The following is a 26,206-nucleotide window of genomic DNA, read 5'->3' as shown; positions in this document are numbered from 1 at the left end:
ATTTATTTTAGTTTTTTTGTTACTCTTAATAACTGACATTTTTCTGAGTGGAAAGACATGCTCCAATTTGATTCCCATTTCTGTAATTCATCTAATTCTCTTTGTAAAATTTCTGTATCTTGTATTGTTTTTATTGTTCTATATATTATGCAATCGTCTGCGAATAATCTGACTTTTGTTCCTGAACTAATGCAATTTGGTAAATCGTTTAAGTAAATTAAAAATAGTAGTGGACCTAAGACAGTTCCTTAAGGTACGCCTGAGTTTACTGTTATAGGTGTTGATTTAGAGCCATTTATTATTACAGTTTGTTCTCTCCCTATCAGAAAATCTTTAATCCACTGATGCAATGGACCATTAATGCCAAAATATATTAATTTTTTAAGCAAACTATGTGGTGAACTTTGTCAAAAGCTTTAGAAAAATCTAGTAAGATAGCATCTATTTGCTCACTGTTATCTAAACCTTTTGAAAAATCATCAATTAGTCCTATTAGTTGTGTTTCACATGATCTATATTTCCTAAAGCCATGTTGGTATGGAGTAAGGACATTATGTTTGTCTAAGTGGTTTATGATGTTGCTACATATTATGTGTTCTAGGATTTTACATGTGATGCTGGTAAGTGATACTGGTCTTTAGTTTCCTGGGTCTGATTTTTCTCCTTTTTTAAATAGAGGGGTGACATTAGCTTCTTTCCAGTCCCTTTGTACTCTGCCCTGGTTAAGATGCCTGAAAAAGTATTTTGAACACTGGTGCTAGCTCATTGCTTAGTTCTTTGAGTAATCTAGCTGGAATACCATCAGGTCAAGATGCTTTGTTAGGTTTGATGTTGGCTAATAGTTTTTGGATTCCCTTTTCTTGTACTACTATATCTCCTATGTTGTCTACTTGGTTCAAATTACGTAATATGTCTTTGCCTCCTGGGGCTGAGAATGCTGATGCAAAGTATTTGTTTAGGATGTTAGCTTTAGTTTCATTATCATTATGTGTTAAGTTGTCTTCTCCTTTTAATGGTGCTATGCCTGTTGTTTCCATTTTCTTAGACTTAAAGTATGATTATAGTTTTTTGTTCTTATCTTTAGATATTACATTGTTTATGTATTCACTTTGCAGCTGTCTGCTTACTTTTTGGGTTACTTGTTTAATTTTTATGTACTTTTTATAAACTCTTTCTGTCTTAGTTTCTAGGATGCATTTATTCTAGAGTAAGATTTTTCTTTTGGGTTTTATATTGGCTACTGCTTTTATCTGACTGTGTATTTTTATGATCTCATGGTCAGGCCAAGGATAATATCATATTCTACTACTAATCCAGGTCTGTAACTAGTGTACAGGTATAATAGATATCTACAAGCTTGACTGACCAAGCCAATGTTAGTCTCTTGCCTGACCACTCAACACTATTGCGTATGCCCAAGGAAAACATCAACTATACACATTACACTAGGATGAGTGGATGAGTTTTTTTCTTGGTTTTCCTAAAACTCTTAGATCTATTATCATGTAAAAATAGATCTAGAATGTCTATCGTAGATTCTTATACCCAAACACAGACTTTCAGAAACTAGGTCAAATTTTTTTTTTTTTTTTTTTGGTGAAGGTTTAACTTACAAAAAAAAAAATGAAAGCAGATTCTTCTTCTTCAACTAATGGACAATAAAAATAGCTGTGTTCCTATGTATTACTACTCATAGTTAAGATTTTTTTTTTTTTTTAATTGGGTCACTTCATTATCCAACGCCAAACTCAGTTTTTGTGCTTTCCTTTTCATTGAACACTGATAACTGTCCTGAACACCACTATGTAATTGCTAAAAAGAGCTGTGTTCTTTTAAAATTATTTAGATTTTAGATAGTATTAAAAGAAGTAGATTCACTTCTGCAATACATATTTTTTATTTCACCTCTCAGGCTCCCTATATATTTTATTTATATATATATATATATATATATTGATATATCTCTACACTCTACTCTGTGTCTGTGGCATTTTACAATTTTCTGTCAGTACTTGAACTAGTTACTAGTAACTAGATCTAGATTCTAGATCTATAACTTATGATTATCTTATTAACTTAACTTAGACTTATTATCTTATATGTATATACTATATAATTTATATAGTATTGCTATAACTCTAGGTTAGGCACTCAACGAATAGGCATGCAACTCAACACAGTGTAACAGGAAATAAATACAGGTGTTTATTCACTAGGACAAACACATAGCATCTTTCAGCTTCCTCAGAGTCTTTCTACTAATTTACCAGTCCTTTAAACAGCAACCCGAATGTGGACCAACGACAGCCTTCCCCGCTTCGCTCCAGGTCCCTTCTACAACCTTCAGGCAGCACCAAAAGCTGGCTTCTTAGTTTCCAAACATTCAGACTCTTCACAATCCCTGATGCAATGTTATTATCTCCGTTCTAGTCTCTTCCTGTTTACGTTCACTAGTGCGCACCTCAAGCACTGGTGCAAGGCAGGGTTACAACACTACCCCCACCTTAGTGTTTTCGTCCCGAAAAGAAACATGTTCACGGTTGGCCAGTGCAAGTGGAGGTCGGTCAGTGGGAGTCACAGATTGCATTGATCGTGCTCCCCACAAAGCAATCCACACTGCTCTCTGCAGGTACCGCTTTCTCCTTCTGCTCCAATTGACCTGCCTTTGGTTAAGGGGAAGTCGTTTTCGTTGTCTGGCCTTTCTCTTAGTTACCACCGACGGCAGACTCATGGCAAGAAGCGATGCAGTGGATGTCATAGCGTAGGTCATCAAGACCATTTGTCTTACACGTTGCTCCAGCAGGCTTTCTCGATGTGCCGTGGGCCCCCAGGAGGCCAGGTTGTCAAACACGGTATAATCTTTAAGCTTGTCTGAAAGACATATCTGTGGGGCACGTTTACAACGTCCTATGTGTCCATCTGCTGTACCACCATCAGCGCTTCTCTTGCTGATACTGGTATCAGGACAAATACTTAGTTGGCAGGTCTTCCGGTGCTCAAATTCTCCCTTTGAGGAGGTCCCGTCATCACAGTTATTGTTCAACGTCTGAGTGTAGGCAGGAATCACGATAGCATGATAAGATCTGTGCTCAGTGCTTTCACAACAAATGTTAGGATTCTTGTCGTAGGAGCCAAGCTTGCACGGCTCACTATTACAGTCATAGACAGCGCCACCATCAACGGCGTCTCCGTTGAGTAACGGAATGTTTATACCTGTCGACATGGTAGCCATCTGATCGTCGGTCTTGCTCATCACGGTATCAAACGTTTCATCAGTCTTGTTCAGCGTGGTACTGATACCTATCTGTTTAATCATGGTACAGATCTGCTCGTTGACCTCTTTTAGCTGTACCTGGAACGAGTTCATCTGATCTGTCACGGTATTCATGAGCTCTCTGATATCTGGTGGTACTTCGAACAGATACGAGTCTGGATCTTCATCTTCGTCCAGCAAGGCTTGTCGAAGGCGTTCTCTCATCTTTTCTTTGGCAAAATCGATCTTCAACTCTCTGTCTCGGAGCTCTTCCTTCAACTGTTTGTAGCTCAGTTCGTCTAACTTCTTCAGCGTTGTCATTCTTTCCTTTCGTTAAGCTGCCCAAATCCCACTTCTGACACCATTTGCTATAACTCTAGGTTAGGCACTCAACGAATAGGCATGCAACTCAACACAGTGTAACAGGAAATAAATACAGGTGTTTATTCACTAGGACAAACACATAGCATCCTTCAGCTTCCTCAGAGTCTTTCTACTAATTTACCAGTCCTTTAAACAGCAACCCGAATGTGGACCAACGACAGCCTTCCCCGCTTCGCTCCAGGTCCCTTCTACAACCTTCAGGCAGCACCAAAAGCTGGCTTCTTAGTTTCCAAACATTCAGACTCTTCACAATCCCTGATGCAATGTTATTATCTCCGTTCTAGTCTCTTCCTGTTTACGTTCACTAGTGCGCTAGTGCGCACCTCAAGCACTGGTGCAAGGCAGGGTTACAACAGTATATATAGACTATAATATAGATCTAGAATAATCTAGATCTATTTAGAGAGTATTCTAGCGTATTCTAGAGTCTACTTTTTGAAGTTGAAACTTGAAGTGAACTTACTTTAATGCCAATACTCAATAACAATACTTGTTCAAATTCCAAATCAAGTCCAAAAATATAGAACTACGTCCACCGACTCCACGCACTTGATGAGACACTTGAGTTTGAGTCTTAGTCACTCACTGCTCACTCTACTCTCTAGATTTAGATAATGATTATTATCATATAATCATAATTATTATAATAATCATAATGATCTAGACTTAGACTAGTCTATTATTATCTCTATACATAAATATAAATAAAAATAATAATATATAGATCTATATATTGTAAGTAAACTAAGTATTATACATACTATAGATCTAGACTCTAGATCTGAAATCTGAGTCGAGTAATAGTGTATATGTATGGGTCTAATAACTACTGTAATAAATTTCAGTCAAGAGACTAGATCTAGGTCTAGATGTCTAGTGAATCTAGATCTAATTCACTGTAAATCATCTGGTGTGTCATTTCCGGATTTTAAAAAAAAGAGACTATAGAGATCTAGAGGCTAGATCTAAAAAATATATATATATTTAATATATATATAGGCAAGGTCACTGAAGTTATGATTAGTTTTACCCAGAGGTGTTTTCTGTATCTTTTACATTTTAATCTAAAAAAAAAAAAATCTTGATCTATACTTTTATTTATTGTTGTTGTTTTAACTTTAAAATTACAATTATGCTAATCAAATTGGGCATTAAACTGAAGGTTTTAATGTAAAGATCTAGGTCTAGTGCATGCATTTCTACTTTAAGATCTGTTTTCCATAAAAGGCGATTTACCACTAGGCGTGGAATTTTACATTATAATTCAAAAGGGGTGCTAGGATATGCTTTATAGCATATTTCTTAGTTTTATAAATTTACTTTAATAAGATAAATGATGATTTCCGTCATTATTTTGTTCATTAATAAAGATATATAACAATTTGTTTATCGTTTCCTAATATTGAATGTAAATGATTAGCTTGCTACTAAAAGTATAAAAGAAAAGTCCATTAATAATCCATTTATTACTTTACAACGTCCTAATGCTTGGATAACCGTCTTACCAAGACAGTAGCACTTTAACGCTTGCAAGTGAGGCAGAAAAAGCTCCACTTACCTCAAAAATAAGTGTCTACCAAGCAGTGGTTCTCTCTGCCCTTCTATATGGATACGAGACATGGACGCCCGCATGATTTTTTGCAGGGGGGTGCAAGTTGCTACCTATGACTCAAAATCGTAGCTTCAACTTTTTTATTACAGAGAATATTAAAGAAAATAATTGGTGCCCCCCTCGCCCCCCCCCCCATACCTATGTGATATTAATTTCACTGTAAATACTTGTTTTATGAAATAATAAAAAAAAAAAAAAAAAAAAACTAACGAGAAAAACTATTTACTGTTTATCCGTGCGACCCGTGCATCCCAACGGTCGATCAAACAAAAATGCAAACGCTGCCAAAACTGTCAATAAATTAATTACTGAATTGCTTCTGGTCGCGACGGACAAGCCGGCGATGAACGCTTATCTGGCAGTTCTGATATTGTTCTGTACCTTCCAATACTTGAATCGTTTTGGGATGAAGACAAACAGGTTGAAGTGAGCATTATTATTGCTTGAAAAGCGAGACTTTAGTGAAGAAACTAACAAATCAAGATACGGAATGTAAAGTCGTGTTCTGTAATAATCTCAAAATGCAAACATGTGGTTTTTGCTCGGTGTATCTGTCGTGTCGACTCTAAAGTCTCAGTAGCACCAAGTTTGTCTGCCAGCAGTGTCACCTTACTCAGGATGCCATCCCAGAAGTGTTTATCGGCATGGTTAAGTTGGTTTTTGCTGATGTGCTGTCGAGCGACCGCTTATGCTAAGAAACTGGTTCAAGAACGGGTGACTAATTGACGACAATTAAGGCAAATCAGAAACACACGAGAAACAGGCAATGGTTACACATATGCAGATTGTCTGCTTTCACTTACAACCGTTATTTTAAAACAGTCAAAGATCTTCTCAAAGTTGTGACTTAAAGCGCGAATTATTTGTGTTTCTCTGCCCATCGTGTCTCACACAAAAGAGGTAAATTTATTTATGGGCGTGGTCAGGTTTTTTTTCGGGGGGGGGGGGATTTTTTTCTCCCCCCTACCCCCCAAAAAAATATGTATATATATTTATATATATATATATATATATATATATATATATATATATATATATATATATATATATATATATATATATATATATATATTTGTATGTATGACAAGAGGAAAGGAGTCATAATCCACTACAAGACGGAACGGCAGTCAGAATGAAACTTAATTTTATGCGGAAACCAGGAACAGTAGTTTCCAAGCATTCTAAGCATAGATCATATAATGTTAAAAGTGGAAATAAGGTTTACAGAAACACTTTAGAAAAATTTTGTTTGTTTTGAAGAAAAAATTATTGTTATGCAGAAATTATTCAGAGCGGTCTATTACTTTATTTTCAATTTGTAAAGCAATATTGCGATAAAAACAGTGCAACTGTTGACACGAGGTACTTCAGCACGGTTATAAAGAAAATATAAAGATGAATTTATTGACAGATTTGAGCATTTCAAAACAAAATAGTTGCATTTATAAAAAAAAATCTTCTCAACACACTATAGTACCGAAATCTACATCGAGCCATTTGGAAATGATACTGGATCTCTAGACATGCAATTCACCGATTTAAAACGTGAAGCTTTGTGTAGTGGAAAATTTACAGAGTTGAAAATCAGGTTGGAAGAGTTGGAGCTCCGGAAATGTATGTAACGCAACAAAAAGTGGTCAACTTTAAAAGAAATGCCGCGAGATAAGGCACTTATATTTGACGCATGGAATAGTCTTCCAGACTGCTATAGTCAGGTGAAAAATTTGGCATTTGGAAGGCTGACTATCGTCGGATCGGCATACTCGTGCGAGCAAGCGTTCTCTTGCATGAATATAATTAAAAGTAAAGAAAGAAGCCAACTAACAAATGAAAATTTAGAGTCGAGTTTGAAACTAAAAACAAACTATAAGCCAAATGTAACCAAACTTTCTAAACTCTAAACCATGCAAAGCCATAATTACCATTGTTTTGCTCAACCGTTTGTTAATGAAGTACAGTGAGTGTTTAATGGAAATATGTAATTGTTTAAATGTATACTTAAATAATAAGTAATTATCTAATAATACCATTTTATGTATGTGTAAAACACTATTTAAATAAAGATAAATTGATATTTTTTCTTATGAATAAATGAATTAGTTGTTTTTTTTAACCAAAAAAACTTTATAATTGCGAGTACTATTTATTGTTTTGAAGAATAAAAATCCTCTGGCTCTTTAAAAACGTTGAAATTTTGTAAATTGTAATTTTTGGCTCTTCCGATTCAAAAGGTTGCCGACCACTGAATTAGGTCAGGGGAGGCTGAGCGGTAAAGCGCTTGGCTTCCGAACCGGGGGTCCCATTTCGAATCCTGGTGAAGACTGGGATTTTCAACTTTCCCCCATGAATTTAGCACCAACCACCAACGCTCTCACTTGGGACTGTTACGGAAAAGATAGATAATCTTCTTGATGACACCAACAGCTTTACGTGTATCTGAAACGTCTGTTAGATCAATGATAACACGTTTAAGACTGTGGGACACGCAACGGACAATGTCTTCTTTTTGAATATTTTTCACGAATCCTAGCCTGAATGCTACCCATCACGGGGGCAGCCATCGTAGCCTTGGCCGAGTAGTTTGCCCATGTCTAGACTGTACATAATGTAATCGCTGACAATGACGTTAGATACAGGCAGTGCGTCTCTCTTACCAACAGGGATAAAACCAACGAATTCTTTTCGAATACTATCGCCATCAACAAATGCAACGCTCAAACACATCTATTCAGTGCCAGAGATATCTTCATTTTCATTACAGTTAGTTATCAACTAAGGAAAAAGAGCAAGATGAAGATCAACGTGAAAACACAGAAACAATTGAAATCAAAGACATAGGATTTAACAAAGAAAAATTTATCACAAAACAAAAACATGATCCAGAGTTACGCCAACTAGCAAAGAAAGGAGGTAGAGGAGGAAGATTCTATGTAGAAAGAGGAACTCTTGTTAGAGAGATTGAATGGCATGGAAACAAAGTAATCCAGTTTGTGGTACCCAGAGAATTCAGGCAGCTTGTAATGAAAAATGGACACGATATAGCACACACAGAACATCTGGGATTACACAAAACGAAACAAAGAATATTTCAGAATTTTTATTGGCCATCAATTAATAAGGACATAAAAAGTTATGTGACTTCGTGCCAACTATGTTCTAGAAAAGGAGCAAGAAACATAAAAGCACCATTACAAAGGGTGGATGTACCAGATAGACCATTTAGTGAAATAGCGATTGATTTAATCGGTCCAATGCCAGTGTTGTAGGGTCACCGTTATATCCTATCTGTGATAGACGTGTGCTCCAGATGGCCGGAAGCTATCCCACTCAAACGAATTGAAGCCAGAGACATAGTACAAGCATTATATACGTTGTTACAAGATTTGGATTTCCTAAAGAAATATTGTCAGATAGGGGCACTCAATTCAACTGTCAATTGGCTACAACATTCTTGAACATGTTTGGGATCCAGCAAAGGTTTACAACCTCGTATTATCCACAGAGCACTTGTGAACGTTTTAAGGGGAGGTTTCACCTTAAAACCAAAGTATGTCTTAGAATGGTACTACAGCCATGAAAGTTTCCAAATAGTTTGATAAACACATAAAACGAGTAAAAAAAAAGTCAAATGTCAATTTTGACATTTAGTATGACGTCACCACTGCGTGTTACTATAAATAGTAACAAACATTTGGGAACAAATTTCTCAAAAAGTATAAAAGATTTTGAGCTGAAACTTTGCAAATATGTTTATACATATATTATCAACATGCCCTACTAAAATTATTATATTCTGAAGTGTATTACCCTTTGAAAATATTTTTTTGTTTTTGGGTGTTTTTTTGTAAGCAAAAATCTCAAAATAACATTTTATAAATGACCATAACTTTAAAACTTTTCATTCAATCAAAACCAAAGTAGTAGGGTGTGTTCAAAACATATCTCTCTTGATATGTGCCAATTTTCATGAAGATACATAAACAACTTTTGAAATAATTTGAATCCATGTCAAGAAATTTGTCAAAAAAATTAAAATGGAGAAAAATGAAATATAAAGGGAAAAAATCTTTTTTTTTCAATGAATACTAACTTAAAGCCCCCCCCAGAGATGTGAATCATCAGCCATGGCCTTTTATTGCACTTGCATTCTTTTATCCTGACTTTTTGCTGTTACTTAGTGTATTTTTCTATGTTTTGGACTCCCCCCCCCCCGGCTTTTTTCTGCCTTTTGTTCAACAAGTGACTTCTCTATTTACAATAGTGTCCAAAAATGAAACCCCTTTCAAGGAAGATTTCTGATGAAAGTATTTTTTTTAGGTTTGGTAATAACTAGTTAGACATAACCTAAGAATGTAAAACTTTACTGGCTTTATGAGGATTGACAGATAGAACAGTTGCTATTCCATTTTTGCTTATGAAGCCTCTTCTCTGCCATATACCATCACATGATGCGGTTATCTGTTCATGTTTTGTTTTTTTTCACTCCATTAGCTGCTGAGAACATGCTTTCATTAGCAGTACTTTCAGTTGGGTTGGGCTGCAATATTCATATGGGCTAGGGATCTGTGACTCTGTTGATAACTACACTATAGATAGCTAGTTGAAAGCTCAATTTATATTTCATAGAGAGAAGTTTCAAATAAAAACTCATCTGAAGAATGGCGGCAATGAAAACTATCTTACTTGACAAGCCTCACTTTCTTTCAGTTACTGAATAGTCTGGGGATATTTAGATCTAGTTTACACGTGGTTTTCATCCTGATTTTATTTTTATAATTGATTAGCATGAGTATGTGATATTGTAATAGTTGTACCAAGGAAATAAATAAATAAGGGCTTGAATGTCAACAAATAGATATCCTTTTAATTAGAACTTCAGTAGGTCTACTCTCCTAAGTTATAGATACACTATATTTTAGTTTTTAACTCGATAAAGAAACATACATCAATAACATCAGTTTCACGATAGTCTCCTTCATTAGACCTAGACTAGTAGTCTCAGCTGTGTCTTCAACATTAGGTTCCATACCGGTACTAGATTCTAGATCTAGGACTAGTAATAGCATCGCCACTAAGTCTAAGATCGTTTTCATCTTCCCCATTATATTTATTCCCTCTAAATTTACGCTTTTATTGGCTTCTTCCTTCTTTTATTAGATCACACTTTATCATTATATCCATAATATTGAAGAAATAAACACTAGACTAGCGATGTAAACAAAAGCATGCGCCGGAACTGTTTATGATAAGGCCACCCTAAGCTTTTGCAAAGAGCTCGCTGATTGGTCAGAATAATTGTTACTTACAGGAAATGTGTTTATTCGACCAATGGTAATTCATTTTACAACTAATTATACTGTTGATTCAAATAGGATTCTAGCATTTCAGATGAGAATGGTAGTGAAAAAATTTTGTAAATCGGACAAAAAATAAAAAAGTTACGTTATTTTTTATTTTTTTGCATATTTAATGAGCTAAATTAATGTGAACACTTGATATTTTGTAAAATTATTTTAAAATATTTTAAAACATCTAATATAACTAAAAATATTGAAAAACTGTAGAGAAATGGATAGATAATCATTTGAAACCATATTTGAAAAATGTAAAAAAAATAAGAAAATTGATATAATTGAGGTGAATCCTCCCCTTAATGTCAATCTAAAGAAATCATTATATAAAGTAATGGATGATAAACCCAAAGAGTGGGATATGGCAATACCGTCAATACTATTTGCATACAGGGAGAGTCGTAATGAAACAACAGGGTTTTCACCATTTCAAATGATTTATGGAGGAAATCCACGAGGTCCAATGACAATATCGAAAGATTTGATAATCCCACATGATCATGTAGTAACTAATGACAATTATGATATTGTGACAGAAACTAGAAATCAGACTATAAAGGCATGTGAAGAAGCGGATAGACTTCCGTTAGACAGATGCTAGAGAGAAATGAATTAACACATTCCAGAGTGAATGAACATAGAAAAATGACGGAATTAGAGGTAAGACAAGATGTTTTGGTCTTACATAAGGATAACAATAATGCTTTGGGCACAAATTGGCTGGGACCATACAAAGTAGCAAGGAAAATTAGCGATATGGATTATGAAATAGACATTGATTCGATGTTAAAAATATTTCATGTGGATTTGTTAAAAGAGTTTACACCAAGACAAAGAAGTGAAGAAAGGAGTAAAGATGAGTCAATGACAATGAGTGCCTGTGTGACGGAAGAAATGGAGACAGAGGAAAAGTTTAGATCAATAGAGACAGTGGTAACAGAAAGTAGGCAAACATGGAAGGATGTCGCGGTGAATGGAGTTTCTCTTGAAAGAGCTAAAGAAATCAAGGCACTAATTGAGGATTATAAGAATATTTTTACGGATTTACCCGGTAAAACAAGTATTATAGAACATGACATCAAGTTAATTGGCAAAGTTCCAAATAAACTGCCACAATATACGATCCCATTACACCACAGTGAAGCATTACAGAAGGAAATTGATGAGCTACTAACACTGGGAGTGATAGAACCATCTAGTTCACCATGTGCTGCACCAGTCGTGCTTGTTAAAAAAAAGTGTGGCAACTTAAGATTGTGTGTGGATTATCGACAGTTGAATAAAGTCACAGAATTTGATCCATTTCCAATGCCACAAGCAGAAGAAATGTTTACTAAGCTAAAAAATGCAAAGATTTTTAGCACGTTGGATCTGTCTAGAGGATACTGGCAAGTACCTCTAAAACAACAAGCTAAACCTTTATCGGCATTTAAGACACCTTCGGGCATATATCAATGGAATGTGATGAGCTTTGGCTTGGTAAATGCTCCAGCCACGTTTAACAGAATGATGGCAAAATTATTCAGTCATAGAAGAGACACAATTTGTTATTTAGATGATATATGCATTTTTAGTGAGCAATGGGATGAGCATATACAAAGCCTTGGAGAAGTTTTTAAAATTATCAAAGAAAACAATTTAACATTGAAACCAACAAAGATAAAAATTGGCCTCAGTGAAATTTCATTTTTGGGGTATAAGAATAAGATTAAAAATGAGTACATTACACCACTGGAAGAAACAGTATCAAAAATATTGGACATTAAGGTACCAAAGACAAAGAAGCAAATTAGAAGCCTTTTGGGTCTATGCAACTTTTATAGAAAATTTATCTCAAATTTTTCAGAAATAATTGAACCACTAACAAATCTAATAAAGAAAGGAAAACCTAACAATATAGTGTGGACGGAAGAAGCACTGGACATAATTAAAACTTTCTTTTCTGGAGCACCGATTTTGAAATTACCTGACAATACTAAGGAATTTATTTTGGCTACAGATGCATCAACCATTGCAATAGGAGGCTGTCTAATGCAAAAATGGAATGGTGTCCCACATCCTGTTTTATATGTGAGTAGAAAACTGACAGCAGCTGAGTTGAAATATGCCACCATTGAAAAGGAAGGACTAGCTATTGTATGGTGTATAACAAAATTAGGGTTCTATCTAATGGGAGCTAAATTTGAACTATGGACGGATCACGCTCCCTTAGCCTTCATTAATACAAATAAACTAGGGAACAACAGAATAGCCAGGTGGGCATTGCAAATTATGGATTATAACTTTGAGGTCAGGACAATACCAGGGAAAGACAATGTGATAGCTGACACATTATCACGGTGTACCTAAGAAGGAAAAGAAATGGAGCTAGGCCACTTCAATTTTGTTTCTGTTGGTTGGTCAAAAGAATAATGTCAATAAAATCATTTTGGTGAGAACACAATGAATAGCAGTGTAATGAATAGACATCTATAACAAACAGATTGGAACATTTTGTAAATATACACATATTACATGTATATGTAATCGAAGACTGTATGGATTGACGAAGCTTTGTTACATGTGTGAGGTGTCGAGATATTAATATATGGTGTTATATTGAGAATTTGATGAAACCATTGTTAGAAATGTAAAATAGAGTATTACAGTTACATAGTTAATTATAGTTTATAATTGTGAATTACGGTGTGCATGGATAATGGTGCGAATTTGTGTAATGGATGGAAGGGATGTTTAAAAGGGGAAGCCGGGAGAAATTGACAGGAAGAGAAATGAAATGTTCGTATTTACATAACTTGTTGTAATATTAAAGTATTTATAGAGTAATAACCTGAGAGTGTATTATTATTTCGAAGAGTCTTGTGTCGTAGCATATACTAAAGGAATAACGACTTTCAGTTGTTTTTTTTTACAAAGCCGTATAGAAAACAGGTTCTTTGCATATGTTTTCGCGCATCCTGCAATGCCTACAAAATAAAATTACAGAGACAAAGAAGGATTTTATGTCTTGAACGCGCGCAATTTACCGGTGTTGCTTAGAAAATGTTTTTTGGCTTTTTATAAACAGATCGATGAAAACTTTATCCATTTTCAGACAAGCTGTTATAGTAGATATAATTTATTAGAGTAAGAGATTATCACCAATGATTTTATTTTTGATCACCCTTCGCGTCAAATTCACTCTAAGTATATTGTTATAACTCTGCCATGCGCACCGCCATCCAGGCTAGTGCAGAAGGTGCGCACTTCTAGAAACCAGACTAGGAAGGATGTTTACATTAGAAAGGAAAACGATTTCCACCCAAGTCGAGAGCCGATATGAAGATGCTGTGCTCAAGGCAGATGTCCTATGTGTTTGTCATGTCTGCATGTAAATAAACGTCTTTGTCTCGTTGAGTTGCCTCCCTGAAGTTATTACATTGGTCTCAGAAGTGGGATTATAGGTGACTCTACGAGAGGAGGTAGAATTTGAATTTGATCACAATGGCATCTTTCAAACAATTAGACCAACACTTAGTTAAAGAGCTTAGGAAGGAACTTCGTTACCGATATCAGAAGCTTGGTGGTACCAAGGAGGTGCCTACAGCTCGTCTCCGGCAAGCCCTGATCGATGAAGACGAAGATCCGGATACCTACCTATTTGAAATTAAACCGGAGATTTATAAGCTCATTGGCAAGAGACATGAAGGTATTGATGCAATGTGTGAAAAAATTAACAAAGTAGATAAAATGGTGTCTCAAACGAAAGAAGGAATAGACTCGTTGGTGAAGAAGCAGTTGTCCGTAGAATCGTTGGTGAAGAAGTTGCATGGTCATGACTGTGGCTGCACAAACAGTAGTGACGGAGACGCTGGGGATTGGAGCGCCGTCTGTGGCTGTGTTGTGGGCAAGTCTTGTGGGCGTGACTTTCTAGACGAGAAAAGTGACAACAATTGCTGCGACGATCTCAACGGGATGCTTCAAACGAAACGAAAGAAACAAATGAAGAAACCAGTTCTGCTATGTGCCTGAAGATTTTGTTCCTAATGTATCTGCAACAAGTACCTCAATGGGCCGAACAGATCATAACAACGTTGGGTCTGCGTCCAAGCTTGCTGCTATGGACTTTAAAGACCTCTGTTTATCTGTCAGTACCTTTGATGATAACTCAAATCATGAAAGCCTCAAGACCGTTTCTAATTTCTAATTCGTTGCCTTGGATGTCGTTGGGGAAAATTGCAAATACGGGCCCCAACAATGGCCGAGACAGAAACAACGAATTTTACTTTGGCAGCGGCATAAGAGAGAACTCGATGCTTGGCAACTGCATCCAGGCGATTGACATGAACTGTATACGCGGGGACAGTGCCCATGCCAAGAAACTCAGCTACAAGATCTGAACTTAACAGAAATTTGTACTTCTGCCTACCTCAGTGAGAGTGACTTGAGCGGTAATGAATTAATTCCAGCAAAACCTGATGCAGTGGTGATTGAACATTACAAGGATGCTTCATGGGCATACCTTACAGATGAGGCTGAGAAAGAATATGTGCTTGATGAAACCATGGCTACCTGTGGGCCTACAACTGTGTCACAAGACATCCATGGAAAAGGTCCGCTGACTCAGCGTCTTTAAACAATAACCCTGGAATCTACAGTGATCGCCACAACCTCCATTTGTGTTAAGTGGCTGGCAACCCTGACCTTCACTAACTCCCTCTGTATCAGATGGCTGACATCAGCGACTATCGTCATGAGGTCGAATCAGCGACCACGAAATCGTCTCAAGCGTAGACTGGCCAACTGGAAGAAGAGGAAGTGACAGCCGCGAAAAACTGTTGTTAGACACCTAGTTAATAGTATTAGTTATTTAGCGAAGCACCATAGAAGACGTATATTGAACGGGACTAGTGACGTTTGGGATATTTTGGGTTAGAGACTGGAAAATCAGTTAGTGATAGAATTCTCTAGGGTAAAGACGTGTTTATTTGACAGAGACTTTTACTGTGGCCTTTTCTTGGAATAAATATATTATAAATTGTTCATCGGTGTTGACCACATCTCTTTACTCGTTAAATCGATCGTCTTGTTTATTCTGTATTGTTGATCAACTACATTGAATACACCCGAACAATAAAACTCAAACGCTTGCAGAGTAATTGATTGAAATTCAAACAGTCATCTATAGTTGACCTCAAGACAGCCTAAACAAGTACATCACACTGTGCAGATGGCTTCATGGTCAACAGGCCAAGGTCAACCTTCTGTGGCTCCCACCGATCGACCTCCACCTGAACTGTCAAAGCTCCACTGCACAGTTTCTTTTCGGGACGAAAAGCTCTAAGAAGGGGGCAATGTTATAACTCTGCCATGCGCACCACCATCCACGCTAGTGCAGAAGATGCGCACTTCTAGAAACCACACTAGGAAGGATGTTTACATTAGAAAGGAGAACGATTTCCGCCCAAGTCAAGAGCCGATATGAAGATGCTGTGCTCAAGGCAGATGTATTATGTGTTTGTCATGTCTCCATGTAAATAAACGTCTATGTCTCGTTGAGTTGCCTCCCTGAAGTTATTACAATATGCTTCTGTTTTGAAGTTGCCATTCGTTTAGTAAATTTCATGTTACGTATTTTCTACTAGATCTGGGTAATTTTTTCTTTTATTCGCTACTTATACATGTGTGCTTAATTATATAGGCTACATAAAAAAAAACGAAATCCATAAGAATGTCATTCCTATCTCTCATTAGTTTAATTCATATTTGCATAAAAACAGTCAACAGTAATTAATACAAAACGTAGGCCTACATATAGGCCTAATGTAAGCGAAGTTAATAAAAGTGCGATCGATAGAAAGGACCCCTTTAAGGCTTTTATTAAAAAGTGCATTTTTTTATTGATTTATAATCTATATATAGTATTAAGATTTTTCATTTTTTTTAAAATCTAGATTATGAAAAAAAAAAAGTAAGCCTATTGATAGTACACTTATTCGGAGACGGTATATTTAGAGACTTAGAACTAGAACTATATCTAATGATGCTATTATATTTTTAGCAATGTTTATAAAAGACGAGCTCAACCGGCACCTTCGACATAGAAAGCCATCGCTCTGACCACAGCGCGGCCTACGTCATCACTCGTTAGGGGCCAAGGTTATGTCTCACGGAGGTCACGACTCAACTATCTATATCTTTACGATATTTGAAACGGACATTTAAATTATAGACAATATTTTTTAAAAATTAAATGAAATCAACATAATTAATGTATCACATCTAGTATGCTTTTTTGAAGACGATATTTATAAGCCTAGAATAGCTATAATATTCTCTATGGCCTCCTTCAGTCGCGAAGCAACTATGGATCATCTCATGGAAATGAGATGAATGCCTAGGCATTAGCTGTGGTCGGAACGATGTCGCCCACACATCAGTTCCCCCCTCTCCACGCAGCTGATGTAGGCCTAAATATTCTAATTGAAATAGATTTTAGACCTTAGTAACTGTCTTAACTTATTTAGCCTGTAGTACTACAAGATCTACTACTCTAGCTATAGAATTAATGGGACTCTAGATTATTTTGTAAATATAATATAGATCTAGATAATAATCTAATATCTAGATTCAGCCTAAATCTACTAGTTACTGGATCTCGTGTAGATTTATATGTAAATCTGATCTAGAATAGATTTAAATTTACAGATAGATCTAGATCAATATTTTAGTCAAGGCTACAACTTGAATCTAGATCTAGACCTATAAAATCAAATAGGCAGTAGCTCTGGATCTACATTCAAGACAAAGTTTTCAAATAAGTCCGTACTAGAATTTAGACAGTCTGGAATCCTTGTCCTTATTAAATTCTATTCTGTTCTTAGAAATTAATGTGTTAGAGACATATCGGAAAAATGTTTTGGCATGATTATAAATGGCCTTTGTCATTGAATAAACGAAGCATTAACGCTTAACCAAATGTAGGCCACAATAGGACGAAATGTAAACAATACATGACTTTTATATTCAATTTTTCTTTTTATATTAATAAAAAGAAATAATGACGACTTATTTTGGACTTCGCGGAACAAAATAAAAGTGCCTATGAGGAACGGCGTAACATGTGAGTTTTAATTTACTGTTTTATTTTTTAGCGGTACGGTACCGCTTAATGCGGACAAGTAGGCTCGTCTGCAAGTAGCACATAAAACTGCACCAGATCTTGTAGAAAAAAAAAACAACAACGTTGGAATCCCTGAAAATATAATCTTGAGTAGGAGGATCAAAAATAAATAATTTTGTGATCTCTTACTCTAAAAAAGTATATCTACCATAACAGCTTGTCTGAAAATGGATGAAGTTTTTAATATTTTTTTTTTATAAAGAGCTAAAAAAAACAACAACACTTTCTAATCAACAGGGGTAAATCGCGCGCGTTCGAAGAGTAAAATCCTTCTTTGTCTGTGTATTTTTTTTTATAATACAGTGCAGGATGCGCAGACAGGATGCGCAAAGACCTGTTTCGAGGTCTTCATTCCTTTAGAATAGTTCCATGATCAAATCGAAAGATAGCTAGCAAGGTTTTGTCCTCGAAGACAAAAAAAAAACAAAAACGTTTAGCATATTCTAGGCCTTTACTAAATATAATGATAACTATAATTATATCCAAATGAAAACAAAACGTCACGACTAACGTACTATAGAATATTGAATTGTTAATCTATAATAAAGCGCACATGGTCAGGCATGAAGTACAGATTAGCCTGTTTTAGTTTATTGCAATAATAGCTTATCCTTATTAACTTTATTTCAGTGGAAGCACTACTTGTTAAGTTGCTTCCTAGCAGAAGTTAATTGATGTGAAGGTGTAAAAAAAAATGGCTAAAAGTTGGTTACTCAGAATTCAGAGGGGTGCACGTAGGCACAGTGGCGTAGCTAGGGTATTTGATGCCCTGTGCGGGAGCTCCTCATGATGCCCTAAAAAAAAATATAACAGCAAAACGACCACTCCTCTCCCCCAGAAAATAAGTATTGTTAATTCGCAAAAAATCAATCTAACAAAAAAAAAAAGCTTCCTACGTGTTTTATTGGCTGGCGAAATCAATTTTTGCCCGGAAATTCTTGTTTAATAAATGAAATGTCCAATAAAGTCAGTCATAATTTAGTCATCGTTAGTTGCAAATAATTCTTGATCAACTTAAGTTAAAAAAAAATTCTATCTGTATGTATACACAAACGTCCGATATATGCGAATCAAGAAGAAGATATTTGGGACTGACCTATAAATGCGATATATTTTTTAAAACTCTGCTCTCCGTGTTTTTGTTTTGAAAAATTTGGAACTTCTGAAGAAACTTTGAAGTCGTTGAAACCTCTATCGCTCCAGACGAAATTAAATTTGGTTAATTTCGTTAGGAGCACTCAAGATTTGTTTCAATCTGAGGATCCAAAAGTTGTGATGGCGACAAAAAATCAAAATTTTCAGCCTCATTATAAGGTGCTCTAATTTTGTGATAATCTTTTAAACAGGCCGGTACAACAGAGAATAAATTTCCCTCCGTATCTCTTTCTTGTGTGTCAATACAGAATCTTCATTGTTCTTGATGCCCAAGAGTGCCAGATTCTGATAGGAGAGCAAAACAAATGATGTCCAAGAGTCTCTTTATGTAGGGTTTCCATTGTTTCCTTCTTGTTTCAATAAATCTTGACCATCACTGCCATACCGCCCTTTACATGTCCTCCCAGCTGGCTGAATGAGAGTTCTGCTGGTCTCTTCGTTTTCAGTTCTTGGTGATAATTTCCATCTATTGTTTAATCTCTGTTGTTGGATTTAAAACGCTGATGTAGCATGATACTTGATCTTGAGAAAAGAGTTGTTTTTTTTTGGGAGGGGGGGTAGTAACAATTTCTGAAAACTTTTTTTGCCGTTTGGTATTTTCCATAGAAGAAAGTCACGTGGACGTGTAAAAGTGCGTTTCTTTAGAGATGTAAACAAACCTAGTAAACTCAGGCTAGTCTTTAGTTAATATTTAAGTTTAGAAAGAATAGAGGATATTAACAAAGTAGCTCAATAAATAAACGTTGAATTTACATTTCAGATAGAATAGTCTGAGTTTAAGCAATTTTTACTGAGGCAGTTTAAATTGTCCTTAGTTTGATGCCCCTCGTCACTTGATGCCCCGTGCGGCCCGCACCACCCGCACATAGCTAGCTACGCTACTGCGTAGGCATACATGGTCAGCCATCAATTCCTGATAAGCCTAGGCTAGTCTACTACAACTGTACTTCAGTCACCAATGGAAGCACTACTTGTTCAGTTGTTAATTAGATTTTGATTAATCTAAAGGTGCAAAAAAAATGGCTAGAATTTGGCTGCCCAGAATCCAGGGGGATGCAAGTGCACCCCCTTGCACCCTCCTGCTGGCGCCCATGATCTGAGACATGTTTACAATTAATTCAGAAACCAGCTAAGATTTTTTGAACGCTTCCACCAAAGATGTCTACGCTCCATCATGGGCGCATACACAAAACCGAAATTCTTGCGAATGCCGCTATGAACTGTGCAGAGGGCTGCTTATAGTTTGACAGTTACGATGGGCAGAGCACACATATCTCGTATTGGAGACGACAGTATACAGCGGTTTTGTATACCGGTACAGGCGGTACCTATAATTTGGACTTCACAATGTTGGGCGAACTTCTTAAGATAACAACTAATGACCTCGCCCCACTGATTTAAAACGAGAAAATAGACCTGTCGAGCAATACAATTCTAGCAAAAATAGTAACGGGGATACAACCAGCAACATTTTTCTCTATTATTGTTGACAGCACTCAAGACATATTAAAATGTAGGCCTAATCAAATTAGCATTATTTTCCGATATTGTTTTGTGATCTCCGATGACGAGATATCAAAAGAAATATCCATCAATCATTTATAGGCTTCCATATTTGTGAGAACAGAAATTGAATGAAACAAGGTTACAAAGACAGTTTGTGTGGAAACACAAACTCATATCGGCCCCCAAAGTGGTCCACCCAGGAATGTAAAAAGGCAGATTTCAATATTTTCAGAAAGAATAATCAGAATGAAATTCTATTAAAGGATAATGACAAAAGAATGGAGAAAGAAGGTTGACAGATCTTGTGTGGTGCCCCAACGGTCCAGCAGACCAAGGGATAGGTGAAAGTGAAGGTGAAGTTAGATGTGAACCTGGCCTAACTAATTTCATATAATGATCATCTTATTGATCTAATTGTTTGTATATGGTCAATCTCTTATTTAAAGCCTCATAAAAAAAACATTTTGTAAAAAAAGAATTTTAAAAAAATCCTTAGTTAGATATCTTGTAGGTTGTAGACATTAGTGCGGTTAACGCGATAATATGAAAAATTACTTATTAATTATTGTTTTAAATTAATTTAAAGTATCTTCTACTTATATGCATATTAAAAAGATTTTTTCTCTTAAAAAAATAGTAACCATTTTTGTGTAAATGTAGTAATTAGTATGACAGAACTTACCTAACTTAGTAAAACATTTATTAAAAAAAAGTTTTTTGACAAAAAATCTAAAAGTTTTTTTTTGTTTCTTTTTTTTTTAAGGAAACTTCAGCATTTGTGCTATTTATTTTTTTTAGCTTTTTTCAGCATAGGAATCCTTGGGCCCTAGCAGTGGCGTCACTAGCGTCGGTGTCACCCGGTGCGGTAAGCTCGGGGTGTGTGAAGAAACAAGTCCTTTTACATTTAAAGTGTCTTTTTATTGTGAAACATATCAACATAATGTGAGCAGGTCAGGAGGCGCGCGAGAGAGGACCTTTTCTCTGCTCAACATTAAATTCTATACAGTAGGCAGATGTTAGCGCTACTGGGTGGGCTCAATCTCTGACACCTCAGTCTACGACCAAGGGGCTAGAGTCGCCTAAGTAACCAGACATACTAACCTAAACTAAATGAAAACAATATAACGATACTTTAGTTTAGGGTAAATAAACAAAACGGAACTTTATTTACATAAAAATAAATGAATAATAAAATATATATACACTAACCACTACAACTGAACCCAGCAACTAACTAAAACCCTCTAAATCTACGCCACTACAAACTAACCAAACCAACTATCTAACACAAACTGATCAAACCAACTATCTAACTAAATCACTACAACTACTACACTAGACCTAGATCTACACTAACACTAAGACAAGAACACCTTAGTACCTTACTATTTACTAAGAACAGACTAAGCCACTAGATCTAAGCCGACTAAGGCAACACTACAAAAACAAAATCAAAATAACACTAGATTTAGATTCCCTAGATCTACAAAGGCAATAACAATAGCAGTAATAAATGCAGCAGAGTAATAGCAGCTTAAAGCAGCAATAACACAACAGTTATATTCAGCAGTAATAATAGCATGCAATACATAAATGCAAAACTATAAATACAAAATCATGTATTCTATTAGATCCAGAACATAAACAACATATTCATATCTGGTTAAGCTGGTCGCCGCCATTTTCAATACAGCATGTTGGGAACAACTGTCAACTCTTTTGAAAAATATTCCAAAAAACTAAATTAAGATATATCTAGCTTATTTACACATAGTGTGACATAGATCTAGTAACTTACTTAGACTTAGACTTAGGTCCTCCCGCGCCGTTCGGCGCATTGGGCGGCAAGCTGTCTCCATAATGATCTGTCACTGGCAATGTCTGAAGCCTCTTCCCATCTGGTGTCCACTGTTCTGAGGTCCTCCATGAAGGTGTGTCGCCAGGTAATACGAGGACGTCCCTGTTTGCGCTTTCCTCGTTTTGGCTTCCATGTTATCGCAACTCTTGGTGTGCGTAATTCATTTTGACGTAGAACATGTCCCGCAAACCTCATGCGACGCTCAGTCACAACCTCACTAAGTGTTCGACTCCCAGTTCAGCAAAGGATTTCCTTGTTTGAGATCCGGTCTGTGTAACTGACTCCCAAAATCCGTCTCAGCCATCTCTGTTGAGCCACATTTAGTCTTTTCTCAATTTTGACAGATGACTTCCACGTCTCACATGCATATGTAGCAGTTGGAATGACGATTGTGTTGAGAAGGTGTATTTTTGTCTCGAGTTCAATGGCTTGGCTAGTCCAAATAGGCTGCAGCCTTTGGAAAATGCTCCCTGCCTTTCCTATTCGGCACGCTACATCATGGTAAGCATCTCCATCATTTGTTATGATGCTGCCAAGGTACGTGAACTTGTCCAGCTCTTCAAGCTTTGACTCGCCAAGTCTGACGGGGACACCCTTTGCCTTATATCCCACTCGCATAATTTTAGTCTTATCCAAGTTTATGCGGAGGCCAATTTTGGGTGCCTCTCTGTCTAGGCTCTCCGTCATTTCTTGAATGCATTTATTTGTAGCCCCGAGTAGTGCAACATCATCAGCAAAGTCCAAGTCCGTCAATCGGAGTTGTTCATGCCATGGAATACCAAAGGCAGTCTGGTTCATTGCTCTCCTCATTATGTAGTCGATGGCTAGGAGGAAAAGACGGGAGATAAGATGCACCCCTGTCTCACACCTGTCTCGATTGCAAAAAACTCTGTTGTTCCCTCTTCTGTTTTAATGCAGCAACTAGACTGACTGTAAAGGTGTCGTAGGATCTGGACGAATTTTTCTGGTATACCGTATTCTCTAACTATTTTCCATAGTGATTCTCGGTGGACACTATCAAACGCTTTTTTGAAGTCCACGAAACTGATCGTTAGCCGTTGTTGGTACTCAAGGCTTTGTTCTATGATATTTCGTAAAACGAAAATCTGCTCTGTACATGATCTGCCTCTTCGGAAACCTGCTTGTTCTTTGTTCTCCAGTTGTTACAGTCTGCCAAGTTGCCCTTTTTTGGAAGCTTTACAATCACTCCCTTTTGCCAGTCCTCTGGGACTTTTGTAGTTCGCCAACAGAGATTTAAGAGATCAGTCATTCTGTTAACAATGCACTGTCCCCCATATTTTAGCATTTCTGCTGATATCATGTCTAGTCCTGGTGCTTTGTTATTCTTTAGCACAGATCTAGTAAAAGAAAATATAAAATAGTTATAAACTTACAGGTCGACCCAGGTACAGAAATATAGCAATGATTAAATAACTTCTCGCCAGATCACTAAGATCATCAAATGTCACACAGACAGTGGTATACTTTACTGACCGCTGGTCAACTGTACATTCAATTGTTTTAAGACAGCATGTACATTACTTTTTATACTATCCCGCACTAACCTATATAAAAATATGCGGAAGTTAAATTTTAAAATCTGACACTAGCCTATAAAAAGAATATATAAAAATAGCTCTAACCTATACAACAAAAATACATATAAAAACAGCTCTGGGAGCGCAAGCTCACAATAACATATATACAAGACAGACATTATATACAGATCTCATACTTCACTAGCCGACTTCCTCTCTTCTCGTCACTTCTCCCAAGTCCCCTAGCTCTGCGATACCCAACACTTGACGGTGTGTCACGGTTGACCACACAGTAACCGTGTCACAACAGGGTGTCACCCCCCCCCCCAGGAAAAAAATTATCTTCCCCTCAAAAACAAACAACTTTCTTTATTTTGAACAATAAAACTGTAATTGATTATACTCGAAAAATGGTTTTTGATTCTATTTTAAAATGTCGTTGTTTTTCACATTTTATAAAATGTTATTGTATAAATTAAATATGTGCTATCATAGAATTGAGAAACATTGAGTTGAACATATTTTTTACTAGAGATTATTTAAGAGCTCTTTAAGGAAAAGGTCTTAAATTATACTAGTGTTTCTCAGCTGCTTCCGAAAAGGCAAATCAAGCACCGAACATGTTTACGTCCTGCGAAACTTCGTAAAAAAAAAGCCTACAATACCAACAAAGGACAAAAATTCAGTTTTGTAGATTTAAAAAAAATAAGTTTGATAGCGTCCATCGGAATCACTCTGGAAAATAGCAAGAGAGTAGGGCATCTTGCAACAATTTGTCCAGATTTAGCGATATGTCTAAAGCAAATCAAGCTGTTGTCTCAAAACAGACGGTGGAATTCTTCAGCATCCATACGGATATGAGATTAGGGTGAATCTTATCCCCATTTCTCTTTCTTGTAGCCATCGACGATGTCATTAAACAGGCTGCATTCGGATTCCCATGGCATAAACCAAACCGAGTTGGATTTTGCAGGCGACATAGCAAGCATTACTTTGAAATACAATTAAATCATATTAAATGTATACACGAGATGACCGATAAAGACGTCCTCAAAGTTAAATAAATATAGTCTGCAGGTTATCCAGTTCCCGATCAACATTGGTCATACAGATCTTGAACAAATAGTAAAGTTAATATTGTAATAACTTAAATGAGGCAACTCAACGAGACATAGACGTTTATTTACACGACATCACAGGTACACAAACAACTACTATCTTAGGCACATTTTCTCCATATTGGCTCTCTAATTGGGTGGAAATCGTTTGTCTCCTAATGTCAACATCCTGTTCTAGTCTGGTTACTAGAAGTGCGCATCTCTGCACTAGCCTGGATGGTGGTGCGCATGGAAAAGTCATAACATTGCCCCCGTCTTAGCACTTTTCGTCCCGAAAAGAAACACTGCAGCTGAGGTTTGACAGTTCAGGTGGAGGTCGATCCGTGGGAGTCACAGGCGGCAGGGAGCGTGTTCCCCACGAAAGCATCCGCACTGTTTTCCTCTGGTGCCGCTTTCTCTTTCTCCAGTTGATCAGGCTGTTGTTGCGACGATTGCGTGGCCGTTTGACACACAAAGAGTGTCGAGCACTGTTTTCTTCAGCACAGCCGTTGATCGGACACGCTGTCTCAGCAGACCTTCCCGACAGACGCCTCTCAAGGGAGCTGCAGGTTCACATGCAGCCACGTTGCAGACAAAGTGCAATGCACCGCAGTCATCTTCAGATAACAGTCTCACGTCCAGAAGATAGGTCTCTTCAGGTTCAAGTGGAAAATGTCTTCCTCTTGACAGCTCAGATTTAGAGTGGTTTGATTGACATTCATCTATGTCAATGTCGATTATGATGGTAGAAGTACATATGCCTTGTTGGTGGTTTTCTTGGCATCTAAATTCTATTTGTGATGCGCCGCACGTACAGTTCATGCTAAACTTCTGGATGCAGTTGTCAAGCTTCGAATTTCCCTCGTGAGCATCGGCAGATAGGCAGAGGTCTTGAAGGTCTATAGCAACAGGCTTGAACGCAGACCCACGTTGTCTTGATCTGTCCAGCTCATTAAGGTACTGGTAACAGGTACAACAAGAACAAACGCTTCAGGCACGTAACAGTCTTCAGTTTCTTTATTTGTCTCTTTCCGTTCGATTCGGTACATCTCGTTGAGATCATCACAGCAATCGTTGTCACGTTTCTCGTCTTGAAAGTTACAACCACAAGACTTGTCCACAACACAGACACAGACGGCGCTCCAATTCCCAGCGTCTCCGTCACCACTGTTTGTGCTGCCACAGTCTTGACCATGCAACTTCGTTACCAACGAGTCTACAGGCAACTTCTCCTTTACCAACGAGTCTACTTGAGACACCATTTTATCTACCTTTTTCCCCATACTGTTA

At 36.8% G+C, this 26,206-nt stretch overlaps 2 protein-coding genes across 5 annotated transcripts in view; both read right to left on the bottom strand.

The window, feature by feature from the left end:
• LOC106071006 (vinculin-like) overlaps positions 1-4,580 on the bottom strand; it is a 135,814-nt gene extending 131,234 nt beyond the window's left edge. For 2 of the 4 annotated variants that reach the window (XM_056043291.1, XM_056043293.1), the window contains exons 1-2: positions 4,399-4,579; positions 4,101-4,238 (exon numbers count right to left, since the gene is read on the bottom strand). The gene's annotated coding sequence lies outside the window, so the exon portion shown is untranslated. Of the gene's footprint in view, positions 1-4,100; positions 4,239-4,398 lie in introns of all 4 variants that reach the window. The other 2 variants (XM_056043294.1, XM_056043292.1) reach the window with 2 other exon arrangements.
• Positions 1-26,206, bottom strand: part of LOC129928594 (zinc finger BED domain-containing protein 4-like) — a 243,276-nt gene that overhangs the window by 129,852 nt on the left and 87,218 nt on the right. The gene's annotated exons all lie outside the window — the stretch shown is intronic.

Source organism: Biomphalaria glabrata, chromosome 10 (assembly GCF_947242115.1).
Source record: "Biomphalaria glabrata chromosome 10, xgBioGlab47.1, whole genome shotgun sequence".
In the NCBI taxonomy this organism is placed as follows: Eukaryota; Metazoa; Mollusca; class Gastropoda; family Planorbidae; genus Biomphalaria; species Biomphalaria glabrata.
This window is presented reverse-complemented; position numbering and strand designations above follow the sequence as displayed.